This window comes from Schistocerca gregaria, chromosome 6 (assembly GCF_023897955.1).
Source record: "Schistocerca gregaria isolate iqSchGreg1 chromosome 6, iqSchGreg1.2, whole genome shotgun sequence".
Taxonomy (NCBI): domain Eukaryota; kingdom Metazoa; phylum Arthropoda; class Insecta; order Orthoptera; family Acrididae; genus Schistocerca; species Schistocerca gregaria.
Genome location: NC_064925.1, coordinates 69,180,048 through 69,199,058, shown reverse-complemented (window position 1 = coordinate 69,199,058; position 19,011 = coordinate 69,180,048).

Genomic DNA, 19,011 nt, shown 5'->3' with positions numbered 1-19,011 from the left:
TGTTTGCCTATGATACAAACATTGAAATAAAAATCAAATGAAGCGTATTCTTAGAAAGATCGGCTAATTAAATACTTGAGGACATTAATCACTGTTGCTAGCCAATTCTTTGTCACTAAACTTTGGAAAAACTCACTACTTGCAGTTTAGAACTTATACGGGTGTCCCACTAGTATATGCCTAACATATGATGACAAGCAGATTGAAGAAGTGGACAGTGTTAAATTCTTGGGATTACAGCTTGATAATTAATTCAAATGGGAGGAGCACAGCACAGAACTGTTGAAGCGTCTAAAAAAACCTCTATTTGCAATGTGAATTCTGTCAGTCATAGTGAACATAAAAATGTAAAATCTGGCATATTATGCTTACTTTCACCCTTTAATGCCATATGGTATTATTTTTTGTGGTAATTCATCAAGACAAGCTAAAATTTTCCTGGCACAAAAACGTGCAGTAAGAGTTAAACGTGGTATGAACTCAAGAACATCCTGCAGAGTGCTGTTTACTGAACTAGGGGTACTAACTACTGCTTCCCAATATATTTATTCCTTTCATGAGATCAATACAGGAAATAAAAATAATCTTTACAAGGATTTAAAGACACTTACTCTTGTACAAAATGGTGTGCATTATTCAGGAACATACATTTTCAATAACTTACCAGCAAAAATAAAAAGTTTAACAATCAATGAAATTCAGTTTAAGAGAAGCCTAAAGGATTTATTGGTGGCCAACTCCTTCTACACCATTGATGAATTTTCCAGTAAAACCATTTTGTGTATGTGTGTGTCTGTGTCTGTGTGTGTGTGTGTGTGTGTGTGTGTGTGTGTGTGTGTGTGTATACAACGTGTTTCAAAATGAGCACACCTGTTTTAAGGCGTTGTAGAATTTATTATGTTCAACTAACAATTGTGAATAATACATCAATGAACGAGCAACTCAAACCTGTATACCTGTGCCCAATTGGAAGTGTATGGGGTGACAATGAGTGACTGTAAAACGTGTTGAATGAGTGCGAGTCTTTCACGTTTAGCCCCAAGGAATATCCCCATGGAAAGTTTATGGGCCTTTCTTTTTCGGTGAATCAACTGTGATGTTTCTTATCCAAATGTGCTACAGCTCTGGCCCGTGCCTCAATGGGAAAAAGCTGAACAACACATCTTTATTTGGGAGCAAGTTGGTGCGCCGCCTCACTTGCGTAACTCAGTACGCGGCTGGTTAAACGACGTTGTATCCGACCGGTGGATTGGGCGCAAGGTGCCGGTTGACACGGCATTTTATTTATGCATGACCTCCACGTTCACACACGATCTGATGCGATCATGTGTATGTGCCTCCGATACCAGCTGATCTATTCGACTTCAGAAACAGTGTTTTTGCAGCAAATAATTCTGAGACCTTGATGAAGACCAATCGACTCGATGTGTGATCGGTGTTCACACTGAATAATTGTAAGAAAAACTGTTTGAGTTTGTCTTTAATTTTGTGTATTATTTATAATTGTAAGGTGAATGTAATATGTGCTACAAAGCCTTAAAACCTGTATACTGATTTTGAAACACCCTCTATGTATATAAAGTACAATCTAACCTCTGCGTCATTGCAGTGTACCAGTGTGTTCAATGTAAATAGGTATTGTATCAGTTCTATTATATGTTTATTAACTTATGAATAAAGAAAATAATTTTTTTTAAATTTTAAACTCGTGCATTAATGTGATCATAGTAAATGAGTGTTGTAAAATGATCATTTCATATAAAATGACAATCATTCCACTTGGGACCTGTGGAAGGTACATTAGCTTACTTGATTTCGTTGTAAATATTTGTGATGCATTATTGTTTTTCCGACATGTTCTTCATCCTGGAGGACCTGCTCGCTACGAATCAATTGGAATGAAAGTAAATCTAATGTTATCTAAACTCTGATAAACTCATTGATTCTTCTCCTTAGTATCCTGCTGCCCAAAAGTAAAGCAACAAACCGCTATTTTTCACTATATAGTCATACAAACAATTAACAGGTGTCTGTATGATCGTGTTCTGGCATTCCAGTCAAGTGACAACCACGCCAACTATGACGTCAGAGGATCTATCAAACAGGGCATTGCTTGCTCGGTAGTCCCACATCCCCAAGCGTTGTGTACACTGTCACAGAGGGTGCAGTACGGCACAGACAAGACGGCAACCAGACTCTCTGCAGTGGGAGGCCATAGGAACAAAGGAAGCAGGACCGTCGTAAACGGATGAGGCCTGATGGCTTAATGTAAATCCTTATGTTGTTTCTCGGAAGTGGCCACAGTTCACAGAGACCAAAACTGTATCCCGGAGACCAGCGCAGGACCGACCATGTGTGACATCACAATGTGAGGACCGATATTAGCCTTTAACAGCACGATGGTGTCGCCGTAGTACTGCACAGCAACTGGCATCTGTCCTCGTAGCATCCTCTGGACGTGTTGTATCGAGGCAAAAGGTGAATTGAAGCCTTCGGCAGAGTGGCCTTCATTGTCAGGGACGTGCCCTATGTGTACCCCTGACGTGTCTTCGTAGCAGTCTTCATGGAGTCATCAACATGCTACCTCGATGTTTGAAGACTGGGCCAATGTTATTTCCACAGAAGTGTCCCGATTTGATTTGGACAGTGATTCTCGACCATTTCGCATCGGGAGGGAGCGTGGAACACGATTTTAGCACCCAAATATCGTGTAAAGAGACCGATGTCGATGAGGATCAATGGTGTGGGCAGCGGTTGTGTTGACCACTCGAACACCGCTGCATCAGATTGTATGCGTGAATCGGGAGGGTTTAATTGCCGTCAGGTATCTTCACGAGATCTTGGGATGTTACGTGCTGTTGTTACGAGGAGCAGAGGGCTCAGACTCCGTATTGATGGACGATAATGCTTTACTTCAAGAGCCATGTTTTTGATGTTTTCTGGAAAACGGAAGATACCGCAGGCATGGAGTGGCCTGCTCGCTCTCCTTATTTGAATCCAACAGGGCATATCTGGGATGCACTAGACAGATAGCTTGCATCACATCAGCATCCACCATCAACTCTCCGAGAATTTCGAGCAGCTCTGGAAGAACAATTGACGTTATTGACTCAATATGAGATCGATGAAACGATTCGCGGCATGCCACATCGTGGAAAGGCCTGTATTGCTGTCAGGGATGCTCACGCATCGTACTAGGCACCTTAAGCAGCTGCCGTAATATGTCCGCAAGTGGGTTAGAAAAAGAAACAAAGAACATTTATGTCTACCATTATGCTTGTTGTAGCTGTCCGTTGTCTTTACACTGTTTCTACTTTACTCTTAGCTGTTTAAATTTTTGTGGCTAAGTAAATGCAGCCTTGCAAAAATTCCGTTTGGACAACATTATATTTATGGAATAACATTTCTTGTGAGAACTAACCGTAATTCATTAATATCTGTACTCTTCTACATGTTTGAGAATACAATACTGAACTGGGATCCATGGGTTTCACCTACTTTATTATAGAGCCTCTGTGTAGTATTTATATCGCCTTTGTTGAAATATGTGTTACGAAAGCCCACGTATTTTGCCGGGAGATGAGGTTCGTTAAAACTGAATGCAGACGGAGCATACTTTTTAAGCTTTTCTCGGTCCCTCATCTCATGGTACTTTTTCTCTGATTTTATGTATCCTAACTTAACTTACGTAATTTTGCAGTTTCTCCGTGTTTTTACATATTTGGTCGTATCTCCCTCAATTTTATTTATTTCGCATAAATCTGTAGTAATTATACACGTTCTACTCGATTTTTACCGATTTTATATCCTTTTCACATTTATTCAGTAGTTTAACTTATGTACAATGTCATATTACTGACATACCGATGGATTGTTTGATTTTGTGCGACGATATTTGCGTGTCCTATAGATCAGCCTAAGACTATTTAGTAGGCTGACCTACTAAAAAGCCTTAAGAATTACCCTCTTCGCGATGAACTACACGCATTAATTTCAGATAGGAAGATCATGAAAAGTATAGTAACACTCACCTCGTTCCTAGATGATGCTCAACGAGTGGTGCAGATTGGAAATCCGAAGCCCGGAAATAAATCATTGTACTGCTACGATACATCATACAGCTTGTTTGCAGACTCATGTAGCGATGCACCTGATGGAAACTCAAAATCTGGCACAGTTCAACACGTCCAGCTGACCTTCACTCAGCCGTGTAGGGGTCTACTACAGGGAGTTGACATATGTGCAGAATTGATTCCTGCTGCTGCCCTGATACTTTACCCAAAGTATATGTTCTTGTTGCGTGCATGATGAGCTTCGGTACTTTTATTTATACCTAAAACTCTGATATGTTCTGAAAACCCTCCGAGGACATCTACAAACCGTACATTCCGGGTTTTTTTTATCCTAGTAACAAATTATTCAGTAGTTGACAGTTTGTCGACTGCACTTAGCATCCTGGAACACGAGAATTTCCCTTCTCTTTACCTTTAAAGTGCATCTCCCCGGCAGTTAGAAAGGTATGCATTCGAACCGTAACCATCCGCCGTTGAAGCTCTACATACATACATACAGAGATCATGCATACATATTACCAATCGGGAAGTCTCGATTTAAACGATTTGTACGTTATTTTCGACACTGCCGCAGCCCTTCAAATAGCGTAAAGCTCTTAGCAAAACGATTGTGTACGAGATGTAAGCACATTTAGATTCATCTTTCTGAAGAGTATAACGTCTTTGATGCAAGTTATATACCGATGTTTCTTATCAAAGTTATCTAGATTCTCCAGTAATAACAATAAAGCTAGGCATTCTGCTGCGGGCATCACACCTCGTTTTGTAGTCTTCACGATTCACGATGGCGGCACACGATCATCCCAATTCCATTATTTTCTTTGCTATATGTCCGTTGGGAAGGGGGATACAGTCCTCCGTAAGTATAATGTACAACATAGAACAGCACATTAGTCGGATGGTAGGGTACACCACTGCTCTCGAGTGCACCCAGTCACTCACAATCATATATTCCACAGACACAGTGCATTTGCTCTATTTTCTGTATGTCTATGTCAACGCATGTCTCAAACCGAGCGAGGTGGCGCAGTGGTTAAACACTGGACTCGCATTCGAGAGGACGACGGTTCAATCCCGCGTCTGGCCATCCTTATTTAGGTTTTCCGTGATTTCCCTAAATCGCTCCAGGCCAATGCCGGGATGGTTCCTTTCAAAGGGCACGGCCGACTTCCTTCCCTGTCCTTCCCTAATCCGATGAGACCGATGACCTCGCTGTCTGGTCTCCTTCCCCAAACCAACCAACAACCAACCAACTATGTCTTAAGAGCCAGGGTAGACTTGACTAATTTTTCGAATGTGGATACACCCCGCATTATATCCGGGACGCTACCTACATGTGGATCCACAATGCACTACACCCAGGACAGATCTGAAGATGGATCCACCACTCATTATATTCGAAACGATGTCTAGAGGATGATATTTAGCACAGTATGTCGGGGATAGCGTTCGAAGAAGGATCCACCACTTAAGAGGACTGGGTAAGGTGACTGGAACCATCCACGACACTCGCGTAGACACAGAAATACAGAAAACAGACCAAAGGCACTGCATCTGGAGAATATAAGGTTGTGAGTGACTGGTTGTGTTCCAGCACACAAAATATCGGGATAGGGATGACCACTTGTTGCCAATCTTAATCATTGAAAGGGTACATGGGGGCTTAGGAGCAGCAGCATGACTTGGTTTGTTGGTATTACTGGAGAATCTAGACACTATTGTTAAGAAATACCGGTAACTTCCATCGAAGATGTTATGTTCTTCAGAAAGATGAATTTAGATGCACTTACATCCCCTACAGATTCGTTTTTGGCTGATTGTCAGGGCTGTAGCACTGTTGAAAATAACGTAGAAGTTGCTGAAGGCGTGAATTGGCTATCGGTAACATGCATGCATAGCCTCATAAGCTGTCAGGGGCTGAGAGTTGCAGTTCGAATGCATAACTTGCTAACCGATCGTCTGTAAATTACGTTGCTGGGGAGGCGCATTCTTTAAATATGGAGAACGGAAAACTTCACATTTTCCACGAATTTCTTTCCACTCCGATTCTCTGCAAGCCTCCTCTTTCCTTACCTTCACAGTCCACCTAATTTTCAGCATTCGTCTATAGCACCACATCTCAAATGCTTCGATTCTCTTCTGTTCCGGTTTCCCCACAGTCCATGTTTCACTAGCATACAATGCTAGTCCCCAAATGTGCATTCACAGAAATTTCTTCCTGAAATTAAGGCCTATGTTTGACTCTAGTAAACTTCTCTTCACCAGGAATGCCATTTTCGCCAGTTCTAATCTGCTTTTGATGTCCTCCTTGATCTCTCCGTCATTGGTTATTTCGCTGCACAGGTAGTAGAATTCCTTAAATTCATCTACTTCGTGACCGCAATTCTAATATTAAGTTTCTCGCTGTTCTCATTTCTGCTACATGTATTTACTTTTGTCTTTCTTTGATCAATCCATATTCTGTACTCATGAGACGATGGTTCAGATGGCTCTGATCACTATGGGACTTATCTGAGGTCATCAGTCCCCTAGAACTTAGGAGTACTTAAAACTAACTAACCTAAGGACTTCATACACATCCATGCCCGAGGCAGAATTCGAACCTGCGACCGTAGTGGTCGCGCGGTTCCAGACTGAAGAGCCTAGAACCGCTGGGCCACAACGACCGGCTAGTCATTAGACTTCATTCCACTCGCCGCATACGTCATTCTTCTTCACTTTCACTCAGGACAGCAATGTCATCAGCGAATCGTATCATTTAAATATTTTCACGTGGGATTTTAATTCCACTCGTGAACCTTTCTCTTATTTCCATCATTGTTTCTTCGATGTACAAATTGAACAGTAGGATCGAAATACTACATCCCTCTCTTACACCCTTCTTAATCCAAATACTTCGTTCTTGATCGTCCACTCTTATTATTCCCTCTTCACTCTTTTGCATATTGTGTATTACCACCTCTACCAATGGGTCACCACTATTTTCTTCAGGACTTAGAGCATCCTGCAGCATCTGACATTGTCGGCCACTTGGTATAGGTCGACAAACACTATGAACGTGTCTTTAGTCTTGCTTTCATTACCAACCACAACGTGAGAATTGCCTCCCTGGTTCCTTTCCCTTTCCTAAAGCCAAACTGATCGTCATCCACCACGTCCTCAATTTTCTTCTCCATTTTTCCTATATTATTCTTGTCAGTAACTTGGATGCATGATATGTCTTCTAATTGTGCAATAATTCTCGCACTTGTCAGCTCTTGCAGCTACCAGAATTGTGTGGATGATATCTTTCCGAAAGACAGATGGTACGTTGCCAGACTGATACACTCAACACATCAGTGTCAATAGTCGTTTTGATGCCTCTTCCCCCAATGATTTAGGAATTCTGATGAAATGATATCTATCCCTTCTGCCTTACTTGATCTAAATTCCTCGAAACCTCTTTCAAATTATGATTCCAACACTGGATTCCTTGTCTCTCCTATGTCGACTCCTGCTTCTTCTTATATCACACCAATGCAAAATTAGAGAGATTCGAGTGGGCACGGAGGCTTTCAGACAGTCGTTCTTCCCGCGAACCATACGCGACTGGAACAGAAAAGGGAGGTAATGAGAGTGGCGCGTGAAGTGCCCTCCGCCACACACCGTTGGGTGGCTTTCGGAGTATAAATGTAGATGTAGATGTAGGCCAAACAAATCCTCCCCCTCATAGAGGCCTTCAATGTAGTCTTTCCATCTATCTCCTCTCTCCTCTGCATCTAACAGCAGAATTCCCGTTGAACTCTTAATGTTAATACATCTACATCTACATGACTACTCTGCAATTCACATTTAAGTGCTTGGCAGAGGGTTCATAGAACCACAATCATACTATCTCTCTACTATTCCACTCCAGAACAGCGAGCGGGAAAAACGAACACCTAAACCTTTCTGTTCGAGCTCTGATTTCTCTTATTTTATTTTGATGATCATTCCTACCTATATAGGTTGGGCTCAACAAAATATTTTCGCATTAGGAAGAGAAAGTTGGTGACTGAAATTTAGTAAAAAGGTCTCGCCGCGACGAAAAACGTCTATGCTGTAATGACTTCCATCCCAACTCGTGTTTTATATCTGCCACACTCTCTCCCCTATAACGTGATAATACAAAACGAGCTACCCTTTTTTGCACCACCTCGATGTCCTCCGTCAATCCCACCTGGTAAGGATCCCACACCGCGCAGCAATATTCTAACAGTGGACGAACGAGTGTAGTGTAAGCTGTCTCTTTAGTGGACTTGTTGCATCTTCTAAGTGTCCTGCCAATGAAACGCAACCTTTGGCTCGCCTTCCCGACAATATTATCTATGTGGTCCTTCCAACTGAAGTTGTTCGTAATTTTAACACCCAGGTACTTAGTTGAATTGACAGCCTTGAGAATTGTACTATTAATCGAGTAATCGAATTCCAACGGATTTCTTTTGGAACTCATGTGGATCATCTCACACTTTTCGTTATTTTGCGTCAACTGCCACCTGACACACCATACAGCAATCTTTTCTAAATCGCTTTGCAACTGATACTGGTCTTCGGATGACCGTACTAGACGGTAAATTACAGCATCTTCTGCAAACAACCTAAGAGAACTGCTCAGATTGTCACCCAGGTCATTTATATAGATCAGGAGCAGCAGAGGTCCCAGGACGCTTCCCTGGGGAATACCTGATATCACTTCAGTTTTACTCGATGATTTGCCGTCTGTTACTACGAACTGCGACCTTCCTGACAGGAAATCACGAATCCAGTCGCACAACTGAGACGATACCCCATAGCTCCGCAGCTTGATTAGGAGTCGCTTATGAGGAACGGTGTCAAAGGCTTTCCGGAAATCTAGAAATACGGAATCAACTTGAGATCCCCTGTCGATAGCGACCATTACTTCGTGCGAATAAAGAGCTAGCTTCGTTGCACAAGAGCGATGTTTTCTGAAGCCATGCTGATTACGTGTCAATAGATCGTTCCCTTCGAGGTGATTCATAATGTTTGAATACAGTATATGCTCCAAAACCCTACTGCAAACCGACGTCAATGATATAGGTCTGTAGTTAAATGGATTACTCCTACTACCCTTCTTGAACACTGGTGCGACCTGCGCAATTTTCCAATCTGTAGGTACAGATCTATCGGTGAGCGAGCGGTTGTATATGAGTGCTAAGTAGGGAGCTATAGTATCAGCGTAATCTGAAAGGAACCTAATCGGTATACAATCTGGACCTGAAGACTTGCCCGTGTCAAGCGATTTGAGTTGCTTCGCAACCCCTAAGGTATCTACTTCTAAGAAACTCATGCTAGCAGATGTTCGTGTTTCAAATTCTGGAATATTCCATTCGTCTTCCCTGGTGAAGGAATTTCGGAAAACTGCGTTCAATAACTCCGCTTTAGCGGCACAGTCGTCGATAACAGTGCCATCGGCACTGCGCACCGAAGGTATTGACTGCGTCTTGCCGCTTGTGTACTTTACATACGACCAGAATTTCTTCGGATTTTCTACCAAATTTCGAGACAATGTTTCGTTGTGGAACCTATTAAAGGCATCTCGCATCGAAGTACGTGCCAAATTTCGCGCGTCTGTAAATTTTAGCCCATCTTCGGGATTTCGCGTTCTTCTGAACTTCGCATGCTTTTTCCGTTGCCTCTGCAACAGCGTTCGGACCTTTTTTGTGTACCACGGGGGATCCGTTCCATCTCTTACCAATTTATGAGGTATGAATATCTCAATTGCTGTTGCTACTATATCTTTGAATTTGAGCCACATCTCGTCTATATTCGCATAGTCAGTTCGGAAGGAATGGAAGTTGTCTTTTAGGAAGGCTTCTAGTGGCACTTTATCCGCTTTTTTAAATAAAATTATTTAGCGTTTGTTTCTGATGGATTTGGAAGAAATGGTATTGAGCCTAGCTACAATGACCTTGTGATCACTAATCCCTGTATCAGTCATGATGCTCTCTATCAGCTCTGGATTGTTTGTGGCTAAGAGGTCAAGTGTGTTTTCGCAACCATTTACAATTCGCGTGGGTTCGTGGACTAACTGCTCGAAATAATTTTCGGAGAAAGCATTTAGGACAATCTCGGAAGACGTTTTCTGCCTACCACCGGTTTTGAACAAGTATTTCTGCCAACATACCGAGGGTAGGTTGAAGTCCCCACCAACTATAACCGTATGAGTGGGGTATTTATTTGTTACGAGACTCAAACTTTCTCTGAACTGTTCCGCAACTGTATCATCGGAGTCTGGGGGTCGGTAGAAGGAGCCAATTATTAACTTAATTCGGCTGTTAAGTATAACCTCCACCCACACCAATTTGCAGGGAGTATCTACTTCGACTTCACGACAAGATAAACCACTACTGACAGACACAAACACTCCACCACCAATTCTGCCTAATCTATCTTTCCTGAACACCGTCTGAGACTTCGTAAATATTTCTGCAGAACTTATTTCAGGTTTTAGCCAGCTTTCTGTACCTATAACGATATCAGCTTCTGTGCTTTCTATTAGCGCTTGAAGCTCAGGGACTTTTCCAGCGCAACTACAACAATTTACAACTATAATTCCGACTGTTCCTTGATCCAAGCACGTCCTGTAATTGCCAAGCACCCTTTGACATTGCAGCCCATCCCGCACTTTCCCGAGGCCTTCTAACCTAAAAAACCGGCCAGTCCACGCCACACAGCCTCCGCTACCCGTGTAGCCGCCAGCTGAGTGTAGTGAACTCCTGACCTATTCAGCGGAACCCGAAACCCCACCACCCTATGGCGCAAGTCAAGGAATCTCCAGCCAATACGGTCGCAAAACCGTCTGAGCCTCTGATTCAGACCCTCCACCCGGCTCTGCACCAAAGGTCCGCAGTCGGTTTTGTGAACGATGCTGCAGATGGTGAGCTGTGCCTTCATCTCGTAAGCAAGACCGGCAGCCTTCACCAAATCAGATAGCCGCTGGAATCCAGAGAGAATTTTCTTAGATCCAAAGCGACAAACGTCATTAGTGCCGACATGTGCCACCACCTGCACCTGGCTGCACCCTGTGCTCTTCATGGCATCCGGAAGGACCCTCTTCACACCAGGAATGACTCCTCCCGGAATGCACACGGAGTGCACACTGGATTTCTTCCCCTCCTTAGCCGCCATATCCCTAAGGGGCCCCATTACGCGCCTAACATTGGAGCTCCCAACTACAAGTAAGCCCACCCTCTGCGATTGCCCGGACCTTGAAGGCTGAGAATGATCCTCTGAAACAGGGCAGGCAGCTGCATCTGGCTCAGCCAGAGACAGTGCCTGAAACCGGTTTGTCAGACGCACCGGGGAGGCTTTCTGATCAGCCTCCGGGGACGCCTTTCGCTGCCTGCCACGCCTTGGAACGACCTCCCAATCAACTACAGGCGAGGGCTCAGCCCCACTGCGGGCAGCAACCGGGGCAACCACAGCGGCAGACCGATCTGGGGACAGACGGGACGATGTTGACATCCCCGTGATACCCAAGTCCGGCTCCCCACAGTGGTGCCCATTGGCAACAGCCTCAAGCTGCGCGACCGAAGTCAGCGCCGATTGCAGCTGTGAGCGAAGGGATGCCAAGTCAGCCCTCATCCGAACACAGCAATCGCAGTCCCTGTCCATTCTGATCGATGTTGAACAACAGTTACCGAAACACGAGTCCGTGCCTAGATAACGCAAGCGAAACACGCAAAGAATGTATCAACTAACCTGTACAAATGCCTAACGACTGCGCTACAATCTGCTGAATTTACGATTACAGTAGCTAAAACTCGAAATTGCACCTCCTATACGAAACTCACACGCAATTTAAATAAGAATCTACGAAGAAAACACTAAAGCGCGATGCTACAACTGTCAAATACTATAATACGCCCGAAGTATATGAATTAGACAATGCAAGTACCCAAAAACACGCAAAGAAATTAATTAAACTCTCTAACAAATAAGTAAGCTAGGGTTATACGACTTGCTGCTGCAGCTGCTTATCCAACGGTGGCAGGGAGCACAATGGCTGTGACCAACCGACACTGGCTGTTCAAAACAAAAACAGAAGACAGACGACTACGCGAATTTACACTATTCAGGTACTAAGGCGCGATGCTACAACCCTCAAATACTATAATACGCCCGAAATATATGAATTAAACAATGCAAGTACCCAAAAACACGCAAAGAAATTAATTAAGCTATCTAACAAACAAGTAAGCTAGGGTTATACGACTTGCTGCTGCAGCTGCGTATCCAACGGCGACAGGGAGCACATTACTTTGAATTAGAGCGAAGCTTGTTTTAACTTTCCTGTATGCTTTGTAAGTCCTTCTGGCACGCACATCTTTTTCTATTTCTTCGCTTTTTCATGCAGCCATTCCGTGTTAACTTCCCTGTACTTCCTATTTCTTTTATTCCTCAGCGACTTGTATTGCTGTATTCATAAATTTTCCTGATTTTTTTTTTTTTTTTTTGTATTTCCTTCTTTCATGGATCAGGTGAAGTATTCCTTCTGTTACTCATGGTTTCTCCACAGTTACTTTCTTTGAACCTATGTTTATCTTTCCTATCTCTGTGATTGCCCTTTTTAGATATGTCCATTGTTCTTAAACTGTACTGGCTACCGAGCTATTCCATATTGCTTCATCTGTAGGCTCAGACAACTAAAAGTGTACCTCTTCATTCCAGAGTACCTCTGTATCCCTCTTCTTTCCATATTGATTCTTTGTAGCTAATCTCTTAAACTTGAAACTACTCTTCATCACTACTCCATGGTGATATGAATTGTATCTGCTCTTGCGTGCGCCTTACATTCCAATATCTGATTTCGGAATCTCTGCCTGACCAGGATTTAATCGAACTTACACCTTCCGGTATCACCTGGTCTTTTTTAAGTATATCCTCTTATGAGTCTTGAACAGAATATTCGCTATTACTAACGGAAATTTATTAAATAACTCAGTTAATCTTTTTCGTCTCTCACTTCTTGTCCCAAGCCCATATTCCCCTGTAACCATTTTCTCTACTCCTTTCCCTACAACTGCGTTCCGGTTCCCCATGATTATTAGATTTTTGTCTCTCTTTGCATACTGTATCACCATTTCAATATCATCATATACTTTCCCTATCACTTCATCTTCAGCTAGCGACAGCCGGATTACTGCCTGAACAGTCGTTGTCGGCGTTGGCTTCTGATAACAAAAAACCTATCACTGAACTGTTCACAGTAGCATACTCTGTACCATACCTTCCTATTCACAACGTATCCTACTCCCGTTACGCCATTTCCTGGTGCTGTTGCTATTAGTCTGTACTCACCTGACCAGAAAATCTTGTCTGCTTTCCGTTTCACTTCACTGACACCTACTACGTCTAGATTGAGCTTTTGCATTTTCCTTTCAAAATTTTCTGATTTTCCTACCACGTTCAAATTTCTGACATTCCACAACCCGACTGTTAGAACGTTATCCTTTAGTTGGTTATTTATACTCTTTCTCATGGTCACGTACCCGTGGGCAGTCCCCTCCCAGATATTCGAATGGAGGAACACTACGGAATCTTTTGCCAATGGAGAGATCATCATAACGCTTTTTCAATTACAGGCCACATGTCCTGTGGATACAAGTTACATATCTTCAATGCAATCTTTCCCACTGCCTTCTGAATCCTCATACGGCTGATCGTTGTTGATTCTCTGATTCTTCCGTCTTTATGGGAAGTGTCCCACCCAATGGACAAGAGAGTGCACTGAAACTCTTTCCGCCCCTCCACCCTCTTTGACAAGGCTGTTGGCAGATGAAGGACATGTGATAATGGAAGTCTTCGGCCGCCAATGCTGATTATTAATCAAAATTTAGGTGGTGTTGGGTTTCGAATCCAGGACCGAGGCGCTACCCCTAGACCACGAAGAAAAAAGAAAAAAACAATAAGAGCAACGAAATCTAAGCAGAGCAGCAGCAGAAATCAGCTCAGTACACATGACAGCTTACTGTAGCAGATGCCTGCACAGCAGAGTGGAAGTCAACTGAACATGTAGATCTGTGCCTGACATTGTGTATCCATCATGTGCATCATTACATGAGTCTGAAAACAAGCTCACCGATGTCTCATAGCGGTTCACGGAATTGTTTCAAGACTTCCAGTCTACAACACACGTAAGTCACATCTAGTTACAAGGGGAGTGTTACTATATCATCCTATCCAAAATCGTCGTATAAAATCAAACAACGCATGAGTATGCGAGCAATATTACCATACATAACGAGAAACAATCGAAAAAATATGAAAAGCGACATAAAATCTCTAAAAATAGAGGAAAACAGTATAATTACGACAAATTGTTGGGGTACGCCAAAAATTTAGGAAATAGGACTAAATACGTAAAATCGCGGGAAACCTGCAAAGTTACGTAGATTGAGTGGGGATAGATAAAATTAGAGAAAACTTGCTGTAAAATGCGTTGAAATAAGGTGGGTTGTGGGTACCCGGAAACTAAAGAGCGAGAAAAGCTTAAAAATTATGCTCTGTCAGAATTTAGATTCAACCTCCCCCCTCTCTCCGTAAACTATGTGGGTTTTCGTAACACATACTTCAACAAAGACGATGTAAGTATTATACAAATGAGGTGTATTAAAGCAGGAGAAACGTAAGTATCGAAATACAGAACTGTGGTGTCTCACTTGCAGACGAATATAGACAAACAGTATTATCCCATAAATGTTAAGGATAAGATTTAATGATTTTATCAGACTTAAGCCATTCCCTAGAACGTCCATAGAAGAGTGAACTGATGCCATATTTATCAGCCTTAATAGCGTGTACTACAGAGACATGGTGTTAGGACGCAATTGCTGTGTTATCCTAAAGATGAGCAAAACTAAGTAACATCTGATCAGGACATTTGTGTGCAAGAGGAATGCGACCAAAGTACTGATTAGGCTACAATAAAAACGGCAATAATGTTGTCACACTTCCTTCGGCTACTGATCGTAGTGTTTACTCCCTGCTGCTTCTTCGAGCCCATTTTCGTGCAGCAGGGTAGCTCAAAGTATCAACTAACGAAATTGCTCACGTCGTCGTTCCCTCTCTCTATTTCACAGTAAGTCACAGCTGCGTCAACTAAAACCGCTGTACTAATAATAAGCACGATTGACGTGGGAAGTGTGACCAAGGCTACGTACATTTCCGGCTTGAAAAGGAGTATAACATACCTCAATTTTCTAAGACGTGTAACAACAGTCTCCCGACTTCGTTTAGTTGGTGTACAAGCAGCCAATGCGGTGGATATACACCGACGATAAATTCATAGTGAGGAACAGCTCCGTCACTTCCTGGAGCATCAGAATAGTGCAGAAGGATGTAGTTTTATTTAAAGTTTGTCACCGTAGTGATTGAAGTAGAAAACAATCAGGGTGGTTGTCAGATGCTGCAAACATTACGTCCTGCATTAGAGAATTAAGAGCGTTGCATTTCATTCTACTAAGACTTAAGAAACCGAGTGGCTATAACAATACAGCACACTTAGGTACAAAACTGTGTAACCATAGATGGCCGGAATGGCCGAGTGGTTCTAGGCTCTATAGTCTGGAACCGCGCGACCATAACGGTCGCAGGTTTGAATCCTGCCTCGGGCATGAATGAGTGTGATGTCCTTAGGTTAGTTAGGTTTAAATAGTTCAAAGTTGTAGGGGACTGATGACCACGGCAATTAAGTCCCATAGTGCTCAGAGCCATTTGAACAATTTTTTTTGTGTGCGTTTATGCTCTGTGGTCATTACTCTCAAGCCAGTGCCTTCTTAGTAGTTACTCCAGACACTGAAATAATACTACGGAATTGATAGCACAGTAAATTTACGTTAAATGTTTCAAAATCCATCTGCCTGGAGCTCCCTCATGTGTAAACAACTCGTTTCTACATCTGTTACATCACCAGACACTCTCATACCTACTATACACCGATAAGGAGTGCTAACATCTTAGGCATGAAGAAATATGGTAAGATCTTGAGCACTTGGGTGGATGCTCTGCGTAATATTGGCGCAGACACAACTCACTCTGTTCTTTACGAGGCGCGGAATGTAGTGGATATAGTACTCTTATACTTGGGGTCAGTTTCAGATTAAATTGGCGACCGTGTTTTACAGAGAGGGTTCGTTAAGGACAATGTGGGGGGGGGGGGGGGGGTCCGTCACTTTACGACATTATCCTGTGAATTCGAGAATACAGTACTCTGTGACTCCCATCCACACAGGAAATGGTGGCGAGACGTAATCGTAAATTCTGCACTATAATCGATGTGCTAAAAATATGTAGATAATGTAGGAGCAATGATATAGGACACTATCTTGGTATATTTTGGGGTATATTACCAAATGGACGTACTGCACAGTCATCTATCTGCATTCACAGTCTAGTATATGGTACTTGCAAAGTAGTGGAGGAGTGATTTAGTAATGATACGGTAACTGGGAAGCATTCTGCTTTGTCACTGGGTGGCATTTATATTATGAAACAACTGGTAAATTGCCTAAATTGGTCATGATATCAATTGAGGTGCTTATTACAGCGCATTATCCCGTATCGACTGTGTCGCTTCCATCCCATCTACTCACTGGAACGACGTTGAATGCAGCATGATGATTGACTGACACCACTTGTTTAAGATGGAGGGAGCCTTCGGATAATAATTGCCATTGTGGAGCATGGGATTGAATGTAGAGGTCATCGTCTTCAGTTATTTGGATCCACTCGCCGATGCTGCAGACGTGTCCTACACTCCTGGAAATGGAAAAAAGAACACATTGACAACGGTGTCTCAGACCCACCATACTTGCTCCGGACACTGCCAGAGGGCTGTACAAGCAATGATCACACGCACGGCATAGCTGACACACCAGGAACCGCGGTGTTGGCCGTCGAATGGCGCTAGCTGCGCAGCATTTGTGCACCGCCGCCGTCAGTGTCAGCCAGTTTGCCGTGGCATACGGAGCTCCATCGCAGTCTTTAACACTGGTAGCACGCCGCGACAGCGTGGACGTGAACCGTATGTGCAGTTGACGGACTTTGAGCGAGGGCGTATAGTGGGCATGCGGGAGGCCGGGTGGGCGTACCGCCGAATTGCTCAACAAGTGGGGCGTGAGGTCTCCACAGTACATCGATGTTGTCGCCAGTGGTCGGCGGAAGGTGCACGTGCCCGTCGAACTGGGACCGGACCGCAGCGACGCACGGATGCACGCCAAGACCGTAGGATCCTACGCAGTGCCGTAGGGGACCGCACCGCCACTTCCCAGCAAATTAGGGACACTGTTGCTCCTGGGGTATCGGCGAGGACCATTCGCAACCGTCTCCATGAAGCTGGGCTACGGTCCCGCACACCGTTAGGCTGTCTTCCGCTCACGCCCCAATATCGTGCAGCCCGCCTCCAGTGGTGTCGCGACAGGCGTGAATGGAGGGACGAATGGAGACGTGTCGTCTTCAGCGATGAGAGTCGCTTCTGCCTTGGTGCCAATGATGGTCGTATGCGTGTTTGGCGCCGTGCAGGTGAGCGCCACAATCAGGACTGCATACGACCGAGGCACACAGGGCCAACACCCGGCATCATGGTGTGGGGAGCGATCTCCTACACTGGCCGTACACCTCTGGTGATCGTCGAGGGGACACTGAATAGTGCACGGTACATCCAAACCGTCATCGAACCCATCGTTCTACCATTCCTAGATCGGCAAGGGAACTTGCTGTTCCAACAGGACAATGCACGTCCGCATGTATCCCGTGCCACCCAACGTGCTCTACAAGGTGTAAGTCAACTACCCTGGCCAGCAAGATCTCCGGATCTGTCCCCCATTGAGCATGTTTGGGACTGGATGAAGCGTCGTCTCACGCGGTCTACACGTCCAGCACGAACGCTGGTCCAACTGAGGCGCCAGGTGGAAATGGCATGGCAAGCCGTTCCACAGGACTACATCCAGCATCTCTACGATCGTCTCCATGGGAGAATAGCAGCCTGCATTGCTGCGAAAGGTGGATATACACTGTACTAGTGCCGACATTGTGCATGCTCTGTTGCCTGTGTCTATGTGCGTGTGGTTCTGTCAGTGTGATCATGTGATGTATCTGACCCCAGGAATGTGTCAATAAAGTTTCCCCTTCCTGGGACAATGAATTCACGGTGTTCTTATTTCAATTTCCAGGAGTGTATTTCCATACGCTGTGACGTTCTCCATATTTTCTCACCAATAACATATTTGTGCCCCTTTTTACCTCTACAATCCCCTGAACAGGAGCTTCGAGCCTTGGTCAACATCGAAACAGTGATCATGTACGTGACTGCAAAATGAGGAAACAAAACACTTTGAATTGGAACACTGAGACAGCTGTTACCCTGTCACTGTGGAACACGAGAGTAATGTATGGGTCACCAACTTCGCACAGCTGTCTGGAAACACTCCAAATTGCCGCAAACCTTCTCTCATTTCTATCAACAAGCAATATCATTTCTGTGTTTAGTTTTACCTTCTTCTGTGTTGCGAGAGCAGTTTAGTTTACTGAAAACGCTCCACAATGCTACAAGACTGAGCCCATCAACATTGACATTGGAATGCTGATGACGGGAAACATGTTGCCTGGCCAGACGAGTCCCATTTCAACTTGTATCGAGTGGATGTATATGTGCGGGTATGGAGACACCCTCATGAGCCCATGGACCCTGCATGTCAGCAGGGGACCTATCAAGATGGTGGAGGCTCTGGAATGATTTGGGGCATTTACAGTTTGAGTGATATGGAACCCCTGATATATCTAGATACGACTCTGACAGGTGGCACACACATAAGCGTTCTGTCTGATCACCTGGATGCATGCATGCCCATTATACATTCTGACGGACTTGGGCAATTCGAGCAGGACAATGCGAGACGTC